At 44.9% G+C, this 20,651-nt stretch overlaps 1 protein-coding gene across 5 annotated transcripts in view; it reads left to right on the forward strand.

Moving 5' to 3' along the window:
• PCDH1 (protocadherin 1) overlaps positions 1-20,651 on the forward strand; it is a 291,570-nt gene that overhangs the window by 93,848 nt on the left and 177,071 nt on the right. The window lies entirely within an intron of this gene.

The following is a 20,651-nucleotide window of genomic DNA, read 5'->3' on the forward strand; positions in this document are numbered from 1 at the left end:
GCAAGAGTGGAGCAGGCAGTATGTGCACCTTCCCCGCCACTGCAATGGTGCTGGCTGGGAGGGGTGCACGAGGTGAACAGTTGGAGCCATACTCAGAGTTTGCAAGTGGGCTCGGTAGTGCTACTTAGCAAGGAGGGAGACCATGGCCTGTTTGGTTTGTTTCAGCGCAGGGTGGGAATGCAGAAGGTGGAGAAAATCCATGCCTCTTGGTGTTCAACCCCCAAAGACTCCTTTGGGGTGACTGAGAGGGGAGAGCAAGAGGCAAGGCCAGCCAGTGGTGGGCTCATCCAACAGGGAGCCACAGTGGAGGGACGAAAGAGCTGCATGCAGATTGCGAGATGCGGGTTGATGACACCCACCCTAGTGTCATTGGTCATGTTAACCAACCAGGTAGATGGCAGACTACTCAGCTACTCCCTCCAGCCATTATGAGCTCTTGTTGAGAAGACCTTGATTCCCATGGCCTTATCACTGTTATGTCTGGCACCCACACCCCATAGTTCCCCCTCTCCCCATATGTATGGCAACTAAGAAAAAGTAATGAATATGGCTTCAGCTAAAGTCGTTTTGAGAGTTGACAATCAGCTCCCACTACAAAGTAAAGAGCACCTGAAAAATATTAAACACAAACAGAAGTTAGGTTCCTATTAGCCCCTTCCCCCTTGGTACCCCAGTCTCTTGGGTTTTGGAGGGTTCCTGTCATGGAATTTAATTACTAGTTGTTCTGCCCTCATTTGCTGCTTTTTACTCAGGTAGCTTCTGATAGAGGGTATCCCTTCTATTGAACCAAATACTGTAACTTTCTTTTATAGAGTCTTGAATCTAGAATTTGCATTATCTCGTAATGGGTCTCCCACTACTATGGGACCTGGGGCCATCTGAACTGCCGGTCTCAGCTCCAAACCAACCATTGGCTTCAATAGGTTACTATGGAAAACTGGGTGTGTCTTCCCCAGAAGGTGGGTGTCAGCTGGTGCTCCATTCAAAATCCAAGAAAGAAATACTTAGACTCCATTAATTAGAGAAAATATATCTTTTACTGGAAGTCAAGTGGTAGCAACAAAAGAATTCTGAATCTGAGAAAATGGGTGTGTAAATCACATATACAAAATGATGGCAACGTTCCCACCCCCAATAGTTCAATTGGCTCATCCAATTAAAAGTTGTGTATAGCATCATGTGGGCATCTCCAGGTGGTGATGAGGCCTCTGTCCGTTGACCTTGACATATTTTGATAAAGAGTGGTGGCTGCACAAAGCATAGCATACAAGCCTAAGCAAGAACCTTCCCCCCCCAGCTTATACAGTTCTGTTTTGTAACACCTCCAGCTCGCTTCCCATAACCATGTCCCCCCTCCTCCCCCCCCCTGTTGCTTACGACAGCCGAAAGATGCAAAGCAAAGGAAGAAAATCTTGAAGGCTGACATTCGGCCCTTCTGCAAAAGAGGCGTTAATCCTATAAAAGATAAAAATAGAAGATAACAGAAAATATACATGTAACACCATAATACTATATTTTAGGGTTTATCAGGATATTTAGTATGAAATGCCTTGATAAGCGTACGAGCCCTAATATCCTTCTCATTCACCCATTCAGACTGGGAAGGAGGAAAATGTTTTCAAACAACCACTTCTTGGTGAGCAGTATTATATTGAGGTAATCTAGATAAAGCATCCGCCATGAAGTTCTTTCCCCCTGGAATGTACTTCAATGAAAAATTAAAGCGTTTAAAGTACTGCACGCAGCGAACTTGCTTGGGAGACAGCTTCCGAGGCGTTTTAAAAGCCTCCAAATTTTTATGATCCGTCCACACCTCAAATGGGTGTTTTACCCCTTCTAGGAAATGCCTCCAGGTTAACAGAGCCCAGTGAACTGCAAAAGCTTCTTTTTCCCAGATGGCCCATCTTCTTTCAGTTTCAGTTAGTTTACGGGAAGTATATGCACACGGTTGCAGAGTCCCCATCTTGTTTGCTTGTAGTAACACCGCCCCGACTGCTACGTCACTCGCATCGGCTTGGATTACAAAAGGAGCGTCCATGTCTGGGTGCTTGAGTACTGGTTCAGCAGCAAACAGTCGTTTCAGCTTCTCAAAAGCAGCTTGGCACTCCATAGACCACTCCAGTGGTTTACTAGGCTTCGGTTTTGCCTCCCCTTTGGTTTTTAGAAGATTTGTGATAGGCATTGCAATCTTCGCAAAAGCAGGGATAAATTGACGGTAAAAATTAGCAAGTCCCAAGAAACTTTGAAGTTGTTTCCTGGTGCGGGGAGGAGCCCATTCCAAAACAGCACGAACTTTCCATGGATCCATTTCTATGCTGTCATGTGATATGCGATAGCCTCAATAGTCATTTTTTTCCTGGTGGAATTCATACTTGGACAACTTTGCGTACAGTTCAGCAGCTTGAAGTTTTTTCAGAACTGCACTAGTTTCACATGTTCATCACGAGTCTCCGTATAGATAAGAATATCATCAAGATAAACCAACACCCCTTTGTATAAATGTTCATGCAACACCTGATTTATCATTTGCATGAATACTGCAGGGGCCCCCTGTAGGCCAAATGGAAGAACGTTGAATTGGAAACAGCCCATTGGGCAGTTAAAAGCAGTTTTCCATTCATCCCCTTCCTTAATTTGAACTCGGTAGTATGCTTCTCTCAGGTCGAGTTTCGTAAAAATTTTCCCTTTGGCCAAGTGGGCCAATATATCCTTCATCAAGGGGAGTGGGTACACGTTCTCCACCGAAATGGTGTTGAGGTTTCTATAGTCAACATATAAATGCAGAGAGCCATCTTTCTTCTCACGGAACAATACTGGGGCCGCTACTCAGGGCCTAACAGGTTGGATGGATGAAACCACGTTCCAAATTTTTATCAATAAATGACTGCAGCTCTTCTAACTCCCGCGGTGTCATCGAGTACAGTTTCGGTTTTGGGAGTTTTACTCCTGGCAAAATTTCAATACTGCAATCTGTTGAGCAATGGGGGTGGGGGGAGCTTGTCCGAGGCCTTTCCACTGAAAACCTCCTTTAAGTCCCAATATTTCTCTGGAATTTTCTCCTCCCCCCTCAGATTCTCGGTGCCAGCTCTGTGGGATTCTTGGGTTTCAGTTGAGATTGCCCCTCCCCTTCTGGGCGTTGGTCAGTACGTATGCGCAATGATCCCCTCCTCCAGTCGATGTGGGGTTCCATTTCCGGGAGCCAGGGGAAACCCAGTATTGGGGCGCTCCATCCCAGGAGCCACAATAAAACACAAAGTCTCTCTATGCTTCCCCATCGTCATTTCTACTGGTTCCATTATGAAATGTGCAGGGCCGCCCCCAGCTACCAATCCATCCAGTTGGCAAAAGGCTGTGGGCGTTTTAAAAGTCTTTAGCCTTAAGCCCATTTTCTCTCCTACCTTCAAGCTGATTACGTACCTTGTGCACCCAGAGTCTAACAAGGCCAACATTTCCCCTTTGGCTCCCGACGTGGGTACCCTTAATCTCACTGGAATGGTCATAGGGCCCTTGTTTGGACTTACCAGTGAGTCGTCTTCCAATTCGGATTCACTCTCTTCAGAAGAGGTAGGAGTTCCCAGCTCCTCTCCTTTCGGAGGGGCGATCTCTACAACCTCCTCCGCTTTAAGCGCCGTTTCGCGAGGCTGGTTTTTTTTCAGGTTTTCCTCCTCCTCCTGGCGCCCCCTTTGGCTCTAGCTTGGCACGGCAGTCTGCAGCCTGGTGACCTTCCTTCCCACATTGGAAGCATGCAATGGTCTTGGGTTTTGCTGCCATCTCTCCCTTCTGAGGTTTTAAGGCTTCTCGAGGGCTGTTGGGGGAGGACTTGCTCCAACCAAGGCCCCCCCCGGCATCTGTTTCAGGTCAGGTCAATTTCCACCTCTGCTGCCAGCACGTACCATAGCTGCAGCTCACTGGGGTCTCTTCTGGCAATACAGCTTGGATATACATCTTCATTCAAACCATCTTTAAAAGCTTCTATCAGGGCTCCCTGGGACCAGCCTTGAATATGACACGCCAGGTCTCTAAATTCCTGGGTGTAGTCAGCCACTGATCTCCTCCCCTGATTTATGGTCTTCATCCTAATTCTGGCCTTACATTCAGCAAGTGGGTCTTCAAACCTGACTCGCAGCGCAGTCATGAACAGGTCATAATTCATCAGCTGGGGAGCATTATCATTATGCAAAGTCACCATCCACTTTGCAGCTGTTCCCTCAAGAGCCCTTTGGCTGCTTCCGAGGAAAAATCCTCTCCATATTCCTCCATATGGCTCCAGACTTGTGCCAGGAAGAATCCTAACTCCTTGGGATACACCCCCCCCCCCATATTTTACTTCCAACGGAGGCACCTTTGGAGTTCTACACCTTCTGGCAATTACTTCCCCTGCCGGGGGGCCCTGGGCTGCTGCTGCCTGTTGCGCCAGCCCAGGTTGATTTATGGGGGTGGCTGCTCTGATTCTTCTGGCTGGGGCTGCCTCCCCCTCTTCTGCCTCATACCTTTGATCAGTCTGAGGCTCTCTGATAGCTTCATTTAGAAGATGCAGGGCTTGAGTTAATAAAAAAATCTTTTTTTCCTTCTCTTGCCACGGCTCTTCTCTTCCATGCCTATGGGTAGTGGTCACTCCTGGAGAAGGCTTTTCCTCAGGATCCTTCCAGCTGACTCCCAAGGGACCATTTGGGTTTTACAGCTGGTTTTTTGCCAAGACTTAATTCTGCTAACAAGTCGGCTTCCCCTGCTGCCTCTAACAGCAGGGAATCTGGTCTTCTTGGTCGCTGGCTGGATTAGACATTGTGTTCAGACCCCCTCGGAAATTTTTTTATTAATTCTCTGGGTGGGCTGGTAAAGTGAGATTCAGAATAATGTCAGCTGGTGCTCCATTCAAAATCCAAGAAAGAAATACTTAGACTCCATTAATTAGAGAAAAGATATCTTTTACTGGAAGTCAAGTGGTAGCAACAAAAGAATTCTGAATCTGAGAAAATGAGCACGTAAATCACATATACAAAGTGATTGCAATGTTCCCACCCCCAATAGTTCAACTGGCTCATCCAATTAAAAGTTGCGTATAGCATCATGTGGGCATCTCCACATGATGAGGCCTCTGTCCGTTGACCTTGACATATTTTGATAAAGAGTGGCGGCTGCGCATAGCATAGGATAGAAGTCTAAGCAAGAACCTTCTCCCCCCCAACTTATTTATACAGTTCTGTTTTGTAACACCTCCAGCTCGCTTCCCATAACCATGTCCCCCCTCCTCCTCCCATTACTTATGACAGCCGAAAGATGCAAAGCAAAGGAAGAAAATCTTGAAGGCTGACAGTGGGGAAGTTTCAATTCCACTGACCGAGTTAATGATTGTTACAATGGGAAACGGTCCTAAAAACCTAGGACTTAGTTTTTTGAATGGCAATTTTAGCTTTAAGTATTTGGTAGAGAGGTAAACCTCTCAACATGGAATGGTTTCTGAGGGGCCTGTTTCCTGTCAGCTTGCTCTTTATGGTTCTTAGCCGCTTTAGTTAGTGTTCATTTTATGTTCCCCCAGGCATTCCATAGTGAGTCAACCCACTCTGTCAAACTAACAGAGGAAGGGAGCTCTTGGGAGTGTTCTGGCATAGGAACAAAGTGTATCCCATTGACCACTTTAAAAGGGGTGAGTCCCATGCTGCTATGTATGGCATTGTTATACGTCAATTCAGCAAAAGGCCTGCCCAGTTGGTTTGCTGATAGTTGACATAACACCTAAGATACTACTACACCATTGCATTAGCTCGTTCCACTGCACCATTGGTACTCAGATGGAAAGCCAAGCCAAGTCTCTGGGAGGACCCTATTGACTTTACAAACTCTATCCAAAATATAGCCATGAATTGGATGCTCCCGATCCAAAATAATTCTGCTTGGCACTCTCTGCAATTGATAAATGTGCTTTAGGAACAGCTTCACTAGCTTGTGGGCAAAGGGTAGTCCGGGACAGGTGGTGAAATGAACCTGGTTGGAGAACAGGTCAGTCACCGTCCAAATTACTGTATTCCCACTACTTTCAGGCAACTCCACTATACAATCCACCGCGATCTCTTCCCAGGGCCAAGTTGGCTCTGCTACTTGTTGCAGTAGACCAGGAGGCTTCCCCGGCCTCTTTTTCTTTGTCTCACAGGTTACACAGCTTTTCGCATAGCTCTCAATGTCCTTGTTCATCCCTGGCCACCAAAAATGTCCCTTGCCAGGTGCAAAGTCTTCAGGAATCCAAAGTGTTCTGCTTGTCTAGCATCATGGCTCCTTTGTAGGATCTGAACCCACAAGTTACTAGGGACAAACAGTTTAGTCCCTTTCCAAGCCAGCCCACCCCTGGTGGTCAAAAGCTGCGGGTGATCCTTGAACCAGGGGTCAGTTTGTAATTCAGCCATAAGTCTCTGGTTCAACTCTTCCCCCGCCTCAGTCGGTCGTTGTGTGATTTGTCATCGGGAGAGCCACCCTCTGGGGAAGGGAAATAATTACATTGACTACCTCATCCTGACTGTTCTTGTACTGGAGCATCTGCGACAAAGTGCCGGCCAGGAAGTCCCATCCCCCTGGTGGGTACTTAAGGGCAAAGTTGAATCAGTTGAAATATTGCACCCACCTGACCTGCTTAGGCAAGAGCTTGCGAGGGGTCCTCAACACCTCTAAGTTCTTGTGGTCAGTCCACACTTCAAAAGGTACATTGCTGCCTTCCAGGAGGTGGTGCCAGGTCAGTAATGCCCACTGGACAGTAAAGGATTTCTTACATATGGCCCAGCGTCTCTGTGTCCCTGAGTTTTCGGGAGGTGTAAGCGCATGGCTGTAGGTTTCCCTTCCTTTATTTTGGAGGACAGTCCCCACAGCCACGTCGCTTGCATCAGCCTGGATCATGAATTATTTTTCTGGATCAGGGTGCTTTAACACTGGTTCTTTCGTAAATAGTCTCTTTAGGGTTTCAAATGCCTCCTGGCATTCCATAGACCTGTGATGGTGAACCTATGGCATGTGTGCCACTGGTGGCACACAGAGTCATTTGTGCTGGCATATGAGCTGCAGGCAAAGTTTACCTCACTGGGCATGCACATGCCTCACAGCTGATTTTCAGCCAGTTTGAGGCTTTTTTCGGCTTCCCAAAGGCTTGAGGAAGGCTTCTGCAGGCTTTGCAGGCCGAAAACTAGCCCCGTTTCATCACTTCCTGTTTTTCTGAAAATACGAAAAGAAATGACGAAACGGGGCTAGTTTTCAGCCTGCAAAGCCTCAAGCCTTTGGGAGGCCAAAAAAGCCTCAAACCAGCTGAAAATCAGCTGTGAGGCCCAGTGCAGGTAAGGGGGGGATTACGCATGCATAGGGGGTGTGGGGGCACGCATTGCCTTCTGGCAGCTGGCACGCGAGTGCGAGCGTGCAAGCGCACACACAATTTTTGGCACAGGAGCTCAAAAAGGTTAGCCACCACTGCCATAGACCTGCCTTGGCTGGAGTTTGGCCCCCATCGTTCTGGTTTTTAGTAGTTCAATGATTGGCAAGGCTATCTTTGCAAATATAGGGATGGTTTGCCTGTAGAAGTTAGTAAATCCCAGGAAGCTTTGTAGCTGCTTTGTAGCTAAGGGTTCAAGGGAGTTGCCACTCTGGGATGCCTTTCACTTTCACTGGGTCCATCTCCACCCCCTCGCTTGACACTTGGTAACCCAGGTAGCTCAGGTGGGTCTGGTGGAACTCGCATTTGGACAGCTTAGCATATAGGTTCACTGCCAGTAGCTTTTTAAAGATGTGGCAGACCAGCTGGCTGTGTTTCCTCCATTGTTTTGGTGAAGATGAGGATGTCAGCCAAGTAAATATAGGTGTTTGTGTAGCACCTCATTTATCAATTGCATGAACACTGTAGCCCCCCTGTAGTCCAAATGGCATCACCTTAAACTGGAAGCTTCCCAGAGGGCAGTTGAATGCTGTCTTCCATTCGTCCCCCTCTCTAATTCTGACCTGGTAATATGTCTCCCACAAGTCTAACTTAGTGAATTTCTTTCCCTTGGCTAGGTGTGCTAGCATATCTTTCCTGAGGGAGAAGGGGTACATGCTTTCCACACATACCCCATTGTTCCCTCTGAAATCCACGCATAATCTCATAGTTCTTTAAACAGGACAGAAGCTGCTACATGGGATTTAGCTGGTTGAATGAAGCCCCTGGCTAGTTTTTTGTTGATGTATTCCCTTAGTTCCCTCACTTCCTTAGGGGTCATGGAGTACATTTTGGGCTTAGGCAGTTTTGCCCCCAGCAGGATTTCAGTTGTGCAATCTGTGTGGGGGTGTAGGTTAGAACATTACACTCCTTTTCCCAAAATACCTCCACCAGGTCTTGGTACTCTCTGGGGATAATTTGGGTCCCTGGGAGCTGATCTGACCCAGCCCTTGAATGTTCTGTGTCCATGCCATCCGTCCTCTGCAGAGAGGTCTGCACAGCTCAGTTGTATGTGGGAGGGAGGGGCCCTCTTCCCAGTCTCAACTTCCTGTTTCCTCCCTTCTCACCATATTGCTGTGCTCCATTTGTCCAACCAGGCCAACCTCAGGATCACAGCTTCCATCATCTTTGGAATGATCATGAACCGGATCATCTCCCAGTACTGTCCCATCTCCAACTTCATAGGTTCTGTTAGGTGGGTAATGGGGGGAAGGGTATCAGTGAGCCATTGACTTGTTCAAATTTCATGGTTCTGGACAGCTTCCTGACTCAGATCCCAGTCTTACCACTGTGGGCAAGGTTATCAGGCATTGGGTACACCTTGAGTCTATTAGGGCCTCAACCCCTCCCCCCCGAATTCCTGACTAAGGCGCCATGATTCACATGAGCAAAGCAAAGGGGCAGATGACTCTCCTCACCATTGGGTGATCCTACTCTCCCTTATCCTCAGTGTTGTACAAGGCTGGTGACTAGTCCCCTTCAACCAGAGCTCCCTCCCCCTTGGGCAGGTGAGAGGGGATCTCGACTGCCTAGCGGGCCAAGTTGGACTTCTCCAGCACTTTCTGTGGTGGCTTCTTTGGCTTGGTCGATGCTGGCGATCCTGCCTTTGGCTTGGGCATGGGCACCAGGTACTCAGCTGCTTGATGCCCCAGCTGACCACATCGGAAGTATTGGATGGGGGCCTGGCTTGGTCTTGTGAGTGCGCTAGTGGATGTGGCTAAGGCCAATCACCTCCCAGCTGATCGGCTCTCTTGGCTCTCCTTGGTTTTGCTTCGGGGTCGCTCTTTGGTCTGCAGGCTTTCAGCTCCACTTCTTGTGCTGTAACAGCCTGGTACCATTCGTGCAGTCGGTCAGGGAGGCCCTGGTATGCGCACATCTGGTGCAGCTCTCTGTCAAGGCCCTCTTTGAAATGGTAAACAAGCTGTCGTTCTGACCAGTGCCACAGCTTCCCCACAACTCTTCAAAACTCAAATGTATTCCTTCACTGGTCATCTCCTTTGCTCTAGCTCTTATATCTCTCCCTCTTCCTGTTGGGCCTTTGCCTCATCTTTGAACTTTACCCACAGCTCCCCCAGGAACATCCCAGCATCCCTCAGCTCTGGTGCTTCTTCATCATGAAGGGTGGCCACCCATTCTTCCACCTCTCCCACAAGGTTGGCCAGAACCGCATTCACCATCGCTCTCTGGGTTGGGTAGGCTAAGGCATAAAGATCTAGGTGGCCCAGCACATGGTTGAGGAAGATTGCAAGCTTGTTGGGATCCCCATCAAACATCATCTTCAGGGGAGGAGGCTCCATTGGGTAAGATGGCAGTGGCCAGTACTGGATGCCACCCAGGGTCCAGGGGGGAAGTGGGCCTGGTGCCACTGAGGAGGGGCTGTTGCTAGTTGCTTATGGTAGCCACTGCGGGATTGGTCCTGGGCCAGGACTCACTCTTGTTGCTGCAGCCAGCAATGGCTGGGTGCTCTGCCTGGTGCTTTTGCTCTCTGTCACTGCTCCCTGTAATCTGTGATCCAGGCTCCCTCCAGCTGCCAATCGAGCTTCAGGCTGGCGAGGCGGAACCTGACGGACGGGCTCAGGTTCCACTGAACCAAGATCATCTGGGCTGCCCTGGTGGCCACTTCCTCTGCAGCTTTCAGCCAGTGTAACGGCTCCACCTCTTGGATGCCTGCACATACATGCATCTGGAACAGGCCCCAGCAATTCTTCCTCCTCACTCATATCAGCCTCCAAAGGCAGATGCCTCTCCGATGGCTGAGGAATATCAGATGGTCCTGGCTCTATCTCTGTGTCCGACACAGAGCATCCATCAGAGCCTTCCCCAGATTCCAGAACTGGCCCCAGTTTCTCCCCAACCTCCTCATTGTCCGATTCTGCTGCCAAGCTTTGCTGGCAGCTGGCGGGCCAGAACACTCAACCACACTTCAGAGCTCTTTGGTAGAGCAGCTGAGGGAGTGGCTTGACCGCACAGGCATCCAAGAGGTGGAGCCGTTGCACCAGCTGAAAGCAGCAGAGGAAGTGGCCACCCAGGCAGCCCAGCCACTCCTGGGTCAGTGGAGCCCAAGCCCGCCCATCAGGTTCTACCTCGCCAGCCCAAAGCTCGACTGGCTAGATTGAGATTAGGGTGGAGACACTCAGCCACATTTCAGAGCTCTTTGGTGGAGCAGCTGAGGGAGTGCTTTGACCATTAGGAACTGTTAGGAGTGGGGAACAATGAAGGTCAAGGAGTCAACTCGGAAAGCAAAGCACATGTGGAAGCTGAATGGCCCCTCCCTGGCTGGGGAATAAATAGAAGGAAAGGTAAGTGGTTGTTGTAGGAGAAAACATTTAATCTTTCTTTCTTTCTTTTTTTCTTTTTTTTAAAAAAACAAGTTTTATTTTCAAGACAAACAATACATAGATACACATAAAACAAAACATAAAAGCATAAAAAAATCTCTTATCTGAAAGTTGATTAGTCCCGGGTTAAAACTCTTGGTACAGACACAAATTCAAATTCATATTCATTTTACATACCATTTCATATCTTATTAACATTTTCAGTTTTCTATATGTCTTCTCCTCTCCTTTAAATTTCTCAATTTTATTTTATTTTATTTATCTCCTCTCAATTCATATCATAATATTTATTATTCTTTGTCTGTTCTATTCCAGCCAGCCCTTTATTTTCCTTCTTTAAAAAAAAGAAAAAACTTCTCCTTTACACTATATGGGAGGAGTATGATGCCTTTATCTCTTTCCCCTACATTTATAATACTTAATATAAAACACATGACATATATTGGGATTCTGTCTGGTACATTCTAAAATTATACTATATTATCAAAAATAATACAAATCTATTCATTAGTATTAATATTCATTCATATCTTAAACATTTAAATCATTACTTTTCAATTAAATCACATACTTTTATGGGAGCCCTATTTTCCATAGTTATATATTATATCCCTCATCATATATTATAGCTCATTATTTCATTAAAAAGTACCTCCTTCTTCTACTTCAATTCTCATTTCACAAGAAATTTCGCTAGTATACCATATTCTAATCATTAATATTAACAATCATTTATATCTTAAACATTTTATCCATTTCAATTAAATATCATGCCTTTGTGGGAACACTTATGCTTTTCAAAGATTATTACCCCACCCACATCACAATCTTAAATCATGTTTCGTTACAGTACTCCCTTTTCTTAACCAAAAATTTCACTAATTTATGTTAAATATTTTATCACATTTTAGGTTACATATTGTTTCTAATTTTCTATGTTTACTTCTAAATACAAGTATAAAAATGCAGTCTTATGTACCTTTCTAGAATCCCTTTAACCATAAAGCTTATCCATTATCTCTAAAAAAATTTGCTTCTTAACATCTTGCTCCCCACCATTAGGACTTCTCATCCCTTCCTTTCTTTCTTGTTTCTTCTTCTCCTTATCCTCTTTAACCCCTTGTCTCTCCACCTCCCTTTTATTCTGCTTTCCCCTTTCTGTTGTTTCTTAACATAATGTCCCCTTTTCACCTTATTCTTCTCTTTTGGGCTATTTTTCCAGATCTTAAAGACCTTTTTCCCTTTTTCTCTTGCTTTTCTCTTCTCCAGTCAAAGTAATTTGTTCATCAAAGATGGCTTCTCCTTCTTCTTTATCCCCATCATCCTCATTCTGCTTCACATAAATATAAACCGCCATTTCCAAGTATTGAAAAATAGTATCAAGACCATCTTCCCTCCTTGTTTTTCTCTTTCAAATTTTTGATATATAAGTTCCAATTCATCCATAGATGATGCCATTGTGTAGAGAAAAAGTTTTTCCAAACAACCACCCAGATGATTTAATCAGAAGTAATTTCCAAAGGTTCCAAAGTCACCAAACAATCCAAACAGACTATTTCTTTTAGATATCTTCTTCTTCTTCACTTTCTCTTTCTGGGGTTAAAGTAATCACAAATCCTTTTCAAATATATTTTTTGGAAGTTTTTAAACTCTTTGTAATTCTAGGCAATCTTCTCCTTATTTTCAAATTTTGCTCTAATTCTTTTTTTCACTCTCCCTTCCCACTCACAGCCAAAAAGGTTTTTTTTTTTTTCCCGCTGTCACTTTAGGAAGGAGAGTAGAACAAAGAAAAAACTTTCCCCTTTAGAATATTCGCAGCTTAAAAACTCTCACAGGGAACAATATATACTTAGCAGCCTTCAAGATTCCAGGTCATTTTCTCCCGTCTTGTCCCGGTTAGAATCAACTTTCATTTTTCTTTCAGCTTCCTCCCTCCTGCACCTGCTTGTCCGGCTGCAACTTTCTTCGTGGCGGCCATTGCTGACCACCGTTCCTCCGCCTCGGGAAAAGGGGGTTTAGCCGGCTGGGGAGGGGGTTTGCGACACCCCAAACCCCTTGCCGGATCCCCCCTATCTTCAGCTGCCTCTGCGGGGCAGCTATATCCCCCAGATCCAAATGGATCGAGGGAACCTTGATGGTGAACGCAGCAGGGATCGCGCAGTCGCGAATCCCTGCCGCCGCCGAAAGGTTGCAAACCGGAAGTCCCATTTAATCTTTCTGAAGATTTTGCTCATTGTGTTTCGTGTCACAGAGACTGCTTGCCAGAATTTAATTTTCAGCCTTTTGGCTGGGAGCTCATGGCCTTCAAATTATCACAAGGAACTGATAAGGTCTGCTGCTGCCGTTAACTCTTTGAAGGACTATTGCCTAGACTTTTCAGTGGGGGAATGCAATTAATTCACAAGTGGTAAATAAAGAGGGTTTTTTTGTGACAAGTAGTCTATTCTTGCTTCTGCTAAGGCTGGGTCAGAACACCGAGTGTCTCCACCCCCTCATCTCATCTCAAGCCGCCACTCTCCTTCTATTTCATTATGCGGGCCTCTGAGTATCTGGGTGAAATTAGGGGAAATTTGGCTTCTGCTGCCTTCAGTGCGCTCCACCAGAGCTCATCACCCTCCAGGTAGGCATTCCCCACAGCCATCTCTTCTTCCCATGCCCTTGGTAGGCCAGCCTTTTCCAGCCACATCTTTGGCCGAGTAATCACTAGCGGGGTGGCCTCACTTAGGCATCTGCCTGTGTTGCCACTGAGGTAGTTGCAGGTTTTCCAGCCATTTCTCCCCTCCTCAGCCATTTCCTCCTGAGATTTTCTCTGCTTCCCGAGGCAGCAAGGTGGAGGACCGGGGCTTAGGAATCCCAGAGATTTGATGGTTTAAAGGGAGTGTTGGATTAATGTCATAGTTCCAAGTAATGGACCCCCTTTACAAGTTGTTTCCTGAATAAATGTTGCATCTAAACAGTTACGATAGCACTGTCATGGTTCCGAGTAATGGTCCCAATCAATTCAGGATTCAGGCTGCAGTTTTTCTCAAAAATCCATTTTATTGGGTACATCATATTGGCACGTTCAAATGTGAATCCAACTCTAAATATTTCCTGCATTTTCAGTATAATAAAAGAAATAAGATATCACCCACCTTCCTAGTGTCACTGGTCATGTTAAACAATCAGGTAAATCCCTCTTTCCCTATATGTATGGCAACTAAGAAACAAAGTAAAAAGATTATAGCTTCAGCTAAAGTCATTTGGGGAGTTGACAAGCACTTCAGGAGAATTTAGGATGCTAGATTCCCTCCTAATTATCCACACCTACAAAGGAATTCCCAGCAGTTACCACAATTTACATATCTTGGAAACTTTGATGACAGAGAGTGTGAACAGTCCTCCTCCTTATAGATGAGATAAAATATCAATTATTAAATAAACTAATGAAAACTGTTTTTTTTAAGTGATCTTGTTTCTTTTTGTCACCTATTACTTCTTTGATGGTTTGTGCCTACAGGTGGGATGGTATGCGCTTAAGTAAGTATTAGTATAGTGGTTCAAGGGGATAGTATAGTGGTTCAAGGGGAGGGTAAGTCTGGACCCCATTGCTTATGGAAATAGTGGGATCCTGTGTTGAGAAGCCCGGTATTTTCCATCATGCCAGTTAGTCGCTGCCTCTCCCCAGAATCTCAGGCAGTGGTTACCTGGGAGGGGAGCCTCCCTTCCTTCCTTCTTTCCTTCCAACACATCTAAGAGGTACCAAGACTAAGAAACACTGGAAAAGAAATGTGGAGATGAGAGAAGCTGAGATGAAAACAGGAAACAGAGGATTGCAAGGGAAGCATTGAACTGTGATCTTACTTGCAAAGTGTGACATTTTAGGTCAAGCATCAGCTTCCATCTGGGCAAAATGATGCACAAAGAGAGGGAGGGAGGGAAGGGAAAGGAAGGGAAGATGAAGAAGAGATGATGAAAGAGGAAATAAAAAGGAGAGGCGAGGGGAAGGAAGGGAAACACTGGAAAAGAAATGTGGAAATAAGAGAAGCTGAGATGAATTCCAATGGCTGTTGGAAGTGCTGCTATTTTTCTGCAAGTAGAGGGTCATTCTCCAAAATCCTCTGAACCAGCGATGAAAGGGAGGCAGTCTGGCAGCTGTTTACCTGCCTATCCCCTCGCAATGCCAGCAGCCATGTACCACCTCCATTTGCCTGCCATGCCCCCCACACCAATATAAGGATGCTTTTGGGCTACAGCGTTGCCATTTCCAACACCTTCCCCCTGTGATTGCCCATCACATGCTGCCACCCGCAACATTGCTTCTGCCTTTCACCTGATTGGCTGGTGGCTATTTGTCCTATGCAGCCAAAGAGCTGGGTCAAACAGTGTCTGGGCTTATGGGCAGGGACTGAGGGCCAGGGGCCCATTGGCTGTGGAGAATGGCCAGTGGAGCAGCAAAGCTGGCTATGAATGGGTTGAGGCAGGTGGCTGGAGGTGAAGAAGGCATGGCCAAGCATGGGAGACTAAAAGTCCCAGACCCCTTCTTGCAATAGTACTCATTTATGGGCAGAAATATGCACACACATACATGTACACACACACTCCTACACACACACACACACACACACACACACACACACACACACACACATTTAAAGTATGCTCATGAAACCCCTTGCAATATCAATAAAATATTATTGATAAACTGCATATTATACTGTTTCCTGCTGTCATTACATTTTTTTTTTTCAAACCATAGAACTGTACTCTGTAGCACCCCACTTGAGCTCTCATTCTACTTTATTTAGGAATTGTTGCCATACATTTTGGAAGCTCGATGTAAATATATCTTGAAGACATTCCATCCACCCCAAGCTAAATTAAATGCTAATCAAAATATCATAATTTTTGAAATCATTTGCAAAGTCAGGATATGTCCATAGCATTCTCAGAATTTTTTAACAAATGTGTAAGAAATTGATTAATTCTAACATTGTAGAAGAATATATTCTAATCTAGTTATCAATGCATTGATTCAAGATAATTCCACATTGATCTCTTCACATGTTGCTCTAGAACAGGGGTGGGCAAACTACGGCCCGAGGGCCACATCCGGCCCGTTGGTCTTTTTAATCCGGCCCGCCGAAGATTGGTACAGAATTAAGGTTTGATGTGAATGATTGAATTATTGCATTCATTTGATTTTGACTTGTAAAGACAGGCATTTCGACACCAGGTAGCGGCCCATCTGTCAAATTTTAAAAGTCAATGAGGCCCCCGAGCCAAAAAGTTTGCCCACCCCTGCTCTAGAATCTTCCCAAATCAGAAAACTGGTTTATTACTTTCTGGATCCTACTTGTTTCTCTCTTTGAAGATAGGAACAATATTTGCATCCCTCCAGCCGTCTTCATTCATTCTCTTTGATTTCTGGAAGATAATTAATAAAAGTCTACCTAAACTAACCACAACTTCCTTTAATAATTAGCAAATATTTGTTAAGAATGTGTTCTGTCAGAACAATCTATTTTATTCATTTATCCTATTTTAATTGGATAGCTTTTTGAGTAGATTTGTGAAAATTGTATGGACATAGTATATCTTGATTTCAACAAAATATTTAGCAAAATATTTAGCTATGATTAGCAAACTTGTTAGATTTAGACCAGAAGGCATGAAAATTAAGTAAATAGCTGGTTTTTAAATCACACTCAAGGAATATTTCTGAAAGGAGTTTCTTCAACCTGGAATGAGACATTAAGTTAGAAAGTCCAATTCTGGCAGGGTCAATGTTTTTATTAATGATTTGTATGGGAAAGTGGCAAAATGCCACTTTTTTTTTTTTTGACAAACCTGCCAGAGTTATTTTCCTCGAAAACAGAAATCACATTTATAAGTTTAGCATTGAAAATACTTAGAATGGTAAGAGCACTTATAAAAAGATCTTGGAATAATAATTAACTGCATAGCAAAAAGGAATCAGAATAGTTATTATATGTTGCTGCCAAAAAGGCAAATGCAATTTTAGACTGCATCAAGCAGAAACAGTTTCAAATCGTGGGATATATACAGGGGTGGGCTGCTACTGGTTCGCCCCGGTTTGGGTGATGTCAGGCTACAGAACTTTTTCTCATTCAATTAACAAGAATGAACTTCTGAAAACCAAACGTATCAAAAGGAATCCTTTATTGAGATGAGACAATTCATGTAGGAGTTCAAAGCAGCGTCTAATGTCTCTCAGGCATACCAGGATAGATAAGGGAGTTTAGAACCTCTCCCCTTCTCTCAATGTGTATTTCGTGAAACAAAAGCCAGTATGTTTATTCCCACACCCACCCCTTCTGAAGGAACGATCTTTTTCACAGTTTCCCAAGCATACATCTCACAGTGGAATTTTTATGATCTCATCTCCTGGCTGTCTCTCTCAGAGGTGATAGGTTCCGGCCATCTGGCTTTTTTCCCTCCATTGTATTATGTGTGGGTTATACAAATTCGATATAAGATTGAATGTATTCAGGTTACATCAAGAAAGGATTTCTTTATCAGTCTCCCCCGCCCTTTTCTTCTTCCACTGAAGAAATGACAGATAGACGGATCTGACATCCTGCCCTCCTTAAAAAACAGATAGGTCTACCTGGAAAAAACAAAAATCATGCATTACATTAGCAATTCAGGATGGTTTATCAGGGTATTTTAGGTGGAACTTTTGTAGTAATGTGGGTGCTTTTAGGTGTCGGTTTGGCTACCAACTCATTTTCTGAGGAAGGAAGGTGTTTCCAAGCTACTAAATATTGTGTGGATCCACGGTGAGTGTGTGAATCAAGGATATCTTTAAATTCAAAATGCTGTTCTCCATGTACCATGATGGGGGTTGGAGGTGTGGGAAGGGTGGGGTCTGAGGTTTGAAGTGATCTCTGGTTTGAGCAAGCTACAGTAAAATACTGGATGAATCTGCCTAAGTGTTATTGGAAGTTGAAGCTGTACCATCACGGGGTTAATAATTCTGGAGATTTTGTGGACAAATATACACAGTCCCCAATCTTGAAAGGTTTAGGGTCGCAACATTTTTTGTCTGCTTGAGCTTTGACGACTGCTCTAGCTTCCTGTAAAGACAATCTTACCACTGGCCACATGGCTTATAAATTATCCATCCACTCCTTAAGGGAGGGGATTTCAGGTTCTTTGATGGGTAGTTCTGGCATGGGGTTGAATTCTTGGCCCGTGGCTACCTGGAATGGGGTGAACCCCGTGGTACTATGGACTGAGTTATTGTATTCTACCTCTGCAAAAGGAAGAAGGTCAGTCCAATTGTCCTGTTGGTAATTAATAAAGCATCTTAAATATTGTTCTAATATGCTGTTAACTTTCTCCGTCAAGCCAGCTGTTTCAGGGTGACTTGACGACAACCCCTGGGTGGAGCCTAATAGGTTTAAAAACGCCCACCAAAATTTGGATGTGAACTGAACACCCCTATCTGAGATAATCCGTTGGGGAGCTCCATGAAGGCGATAAATGTGTATTAAGAACATCTGTGCCAATGCCTTGGCAGTTGGGGTATTTTGGCATGGAATAATGGGATTCCTCTCTCCATTGTATCATGTGTGGGTTATACAAATTCGATATAAGATTGAATGTATTCAGGTTACATCAAGAAAGGATTTCTTTATCAGTCTCCTCCCCCCTTTTCTTCTTCCACTGAAGAAATGACAGATACACGGATCTGATAGCTAATTTTATCATTTTTAATGAACAATTCAGCGAATTGGTAAACCCCACCCTTGGCTGGCCCCACCCACCCCACCCTGCCCCTCCCAGGAGTCCGCACACGGCCTGTTTTGGATGCCAGGTAAGTACAGAGGCTTGGGGAGGGCGAAAATTGGGCCTCCGGAGCCCGGAATGCCATTTTTGCCATCCCGGAGGCTCAAAGAGGTGCAGGATGTCGACTAGGCCATGCCCACCATGGCCATGTCCACATAGCAACTGGGCAGAGAACCAGTTGCTAAAATTTTTGAAGTCCACCCCTGTATATACATATATATATATATATATACCATATTTGCCGGCGTATAAGACGACTTTTTTGCCCTGAAAAACATGCCTCCAAGTGGGGGGGTCATCTTATACGCCGGCAAATACGGTATATCCACTGCCGGCTTTCGGATGCTTGTGGGATGCAGCGAAGGCGCCTCTGGCTTCCCGGATCTTCCCCCGCGTCGCTTCCGCCAAGAGCCTCCCCGCGTCTCTGAATCAGGTTCGAATCCCGCTCTTCTTGCTCCGCCCGAGGCTGCAGTGACTGGGGGGAGCGAGAGTGTGGGTCGCTCCTGTCGCCCCAGGCAGGGCCATGTGAAGGCTGCCCGCCTTCCTGCTCCTCCCACAGCCCCTGGCACTCCGCTCTGCCGCTGCAGCCCCGGGGATTTCTGGAGGGCATTTCCGGTGACCCCGCCGGGATCGTTTGGCTGACCTAGCGGATGCATTGCAAGAGGACTCTGTTGCGGGAAAGCCCGAGGGACTCCGCCGGGAAGGGCCAGGGTTCTGGTGTAACGCCTGCCTACTCCGAGACACGCTCCTTTAGACAGTCCATCTAAGAGAGTTCAAACATCCTTCACTCCCAACACAGAATAACATACACACTGTGTAAATATTGGATGATTAGTTAATTATCCACATTTTAAATAAATGTAATTGTTGTGTTCCATATTTTGTATTTCATTTTCTATACTTCTACATTTAGTTGTATATTTTGTTTATACATGATAGTGGTCTGAGGGGCTGCCACAGGGAGGAGGGGGTCAAGCTATTTTCTAAAGCGCCTGTAGGCCAGACAAGGAATAAGGGATGGAAACTGAACAAGGAGAGATTTAACCTGGAAATAAGGAGAAATTTTTGACAGTGAGAACAATCAACCAATGGAACAGCTTTCTCTCGGAAGTTGTGGAAGCACCATCACTTGAGACCTTTAAGAAGAGATTGGACTGCCATTTGTCAGAAATGATGTAGGATCTCCCACTTGGGCGGGGGTGGGTGGGTTGGACTAGATGACCTACAAGGTCCCTTCCAACTCTGAATATCTGTTATCTGTTTACTTTTTTAATTTAAATGAAATTTACCCTGGATGTTTGAATTGGTCATATAGTTTTACTCAATTTTTTTACTCAATTTAGTTTTACTGCTGTAAAGCAGAGTAAGTATGTTGCTTACACAGTGTCTTAGTGGTAAATGATAGACAGACACATGTAAATACGAATTTATATGTATAATATCAAAATAACTACCGTATTTGCCGGCGTATAAGATGACTTTTTTGCCCTGAAAAACATGCCTCCAAGTGGGGGGGTCGTCTTATACGGCAAGTATATAACAAACTATATTTTGAGTGGAAATGTTGGGGGGTCGTCTTATACGCCCAGTCGTCTTATACGCCGGCAAATACGGTATATGTTTTCTTTGACAATGTGACTAGATTAGTAGACTAAGGAAATAATGTGGCTATAATGTACTTAGAATTTAATAAATCATTTAATAAAATAGATGGTAGCACTTTCTTTGATAGAGTGGGACAACATGGATGGATGGTCCCATGACCAGATGGATTTGCAGTTAGCCAAACAACTGTAGCCAGCTCCTACTTCTTTTTTTTTTTTTTTTGGTAAAAGTTTTATTGATTTTAACAACAAACAAAAACACATGAAACATAACATAAGACATAACATAAAAACATCATCATCCTTCATAAATTTACAGACAGTGTATCGGTTGGTTCACCACTCCTTTTTGTGCATCCATTCATAGTCATCATAATAATTATATCACATAATAACTCATATTATCAATCAACAATTATATATCCTAATACAGGGGTGGGCAAACTTTTTGGCTTGGGGGCCGCATTGACT

Source organism: Notechis scutatus, chromosome 3 (genome assembly GCF_049901735.1).
Source record: "Notechis scutatus isolate UNSWTSFEM ecotype Mainland chromosome 3, rNotScu1.2, whole genome shotgun sequence".
Classification (NCBI taxonomy): domain Eukaryota; kingdom Metazoa; phylum Chordata; class Lepidosauria; order Squamata; family Elapidae; genus Notechis; species Notechis scutatus.